Genomic DNA, 2,298 nt, shown 5'->3' on the forward strand with positions numbered 1-2,298 from the left:
AATCCGCCTGCCTCTGCCTCCCCAGTGCTGGGATTAAAGGCATGCGCCACCCTGCCCAGTTTCCAAAATAATCTTTTTGACTCATTGTGATCATGCTAGTTACATTTGCCATATTACAGATTCAAAACCAAAACCCATGGAGTTGTGGTGCTGTCGGTGGAATGTACAAAGCTCTGTGTCTAACCCCTAGGCTGGCTATATAAAGCAAGTGTGGTGGTGTGTGGCTGTAATTCCAGAAATCACGGAGAAGTTGAGAAGTAAATGTTATCCTTAAGAGGCAAGACTCTGTCTTAAAAAACACCTAGATACTAAGCCTAGTATGTTTTCATAAATCTTACTGAAAAGCTAATTTTTAAAAATTTGTTTTGCATTTCTTTTTAATATAAATGAAAAAATTGTAGCCTCACTTGGGTATACAGGTGTAGAGAGTATTTTCAGACTATAGGTTCTATTCTTCAACACAGTAAGTATTCCATAAGTGGGTGGGCCAGATGGTAGAAAATGCTAATTGTGCGTGCCTGATAGACCTCACCATACCCAGAAAAGTCTCTGGTGGAAGCAGAATGCCAGTTCCCTGTGACTCGACACATACATGAGACTTTATAAATGGTAATATACAGTGTCTACGAGCTTTGTACGCCATTAGCAGATACTGGTCTGTCTGTGACTTGAGTACATTGTTTTCATGGATGACTTCGTAACTCTTCATATAATTTATTATTTGGGAGGCATTAACTCTATTAAGTATACTAAATAATTATCAATACAGTCTACATTCTTCCTGCAGCAATCACACTTGTTTTTGCTGCTACTATTTGTGGTGTTACGGACAACTTTCAAGTTCTGGGAAGCCATAGAGCTTATGGTAGTTATCGTCAGTTTACCAAAAGCTCCATTTTACTCAAATGTCCCAGTTTTATCATTGGCAACAAATAAATCGTTCTCCTTGAAATAATGTGTACTTCAAGAAAATATCTCGCAAGCTTTCCAGGCTAAGTTATCTTTGTTATCTCATTTGTTAGCTTTGTTACCTCATTCCTAAGTCAGGCAGTTGCTCCAGTTCCTTTCAAGAGCCCTTTTTTTATTCAATGCACAAAGGGGCTTCGTGGGTAATTCCCATTTTAACACAGGATACACTGAAAAGATGTAAGATCGGGGCTGAATAAATGGTTCAGTGGTTAAAAACACAGGCTGCTCTTTCACAGGACTCAGGTTCAGTTCACAGCACCCACAGAATGGTTCCTGGTCATTTGTATCTTTAGTTGCAGGGGATTTGATGCCTTCTGGCTTCCACCGCAATGTATGTAAATACTACACAGACAAAACACTTAGAAATATATAGTAAAAGTAATCAATTTTTTTCTAAAAGATTTTAAAAACAATGTAACTACTTCAGCATGTCCATTAGTTAAAAACAGCTTTGTTTGGTGTCCATCTGTGGTCAGAACAAAAAGTTTCTAAGTATGGTCTGTAGTCCGCAGAACCTTTGTTGGAAAGGGCATATTGTGGCTCATGGTTTAAGACAGGATAGAGTCAATCTTGGTGGGGAGAGTGAGTTCCAGGACAGCCAGGGCTACACAGAGAAACCCTGTCTACAAAAAACAAAACAAAACAGTCTTGGTGGGAAAGGCAGGAGGACAGGAGGCGAAGCTTCTCCACCGTCTTAAAACCGGGCTATCTATACTGTCAGCGCTGGCCTTCAGCTCTTCATCCTGAGCTTCCTGAGGGCTGAGACTACAAAGTAGTTGTGCTATGCCTTATTATTGCACCATTACTCTCGGACTGCCAATCCAAATGTTTTGGGAAAGGGGCAAATAATATTTTACTATAAGGAAAATAGATTTGATCTTATACTGCTCCTAGTAGAATATTACAAGTTTCAGGCCTAAGTCCTCAGACCTAAGAATTGCTGTCCTACAGGGACCAGTACACATAGTTACTCAGGCAATGGTTTTTGTTGTCAGTATCATTAATATTTGGAGATGGAGTCTTTCAATGTAGCCTAGGCTGATCTCTTATTTTACAGTCCCCCTGCCTTTGCTTCCTGAGTACTGGAATTACTGCCTGAGTCACTACACTAAGCTTGGTGGGTTTAGTAGCAAAGTATAAGGTAAAATGTAATTGGCTATCTGATAATTTCCAGTGGAGACTGGAGAAACATTGATGTGAACGAACTTACATCCTTAAGATACAAATAGGACCCAAACCTAGATACTAATGCTCATGCCAGCAAGATACTGCTGAAGGGACCCTGATATTGCGGCCTCTTGTGAGGCTATGCCAGTGCCTGGTAAACAC

General features: G+C 40.2%; 1 protein-coding gene across 6 annotated transcripts in view; it reads left to right on the forward strand.

Moving 5' to 3' along the window:
• Sin3a (SIN3 transcription regulator family member A) overlaps window positions 1-2,298 on the forward strand; it is a 57,682-nt gene that overhangs the window by 51,467 nt on the left and 3,917 nt on the right. The gene's annotated exons all lie outside the window — the stretch shown is intronic.

Source organism: Mus pahari, chromosome 10 (genome assembly GCF_900095145.1).
Source record: "Mus pahari chromosome 10, PAHARI_EIJ_v1.1, whole genome shotgun sequence".
Lineage (NCBI taxonomy): Eukaryota > Metazoa > Chordata > Mammalia > Rodentia > Muridae > Mus > Mus pahari.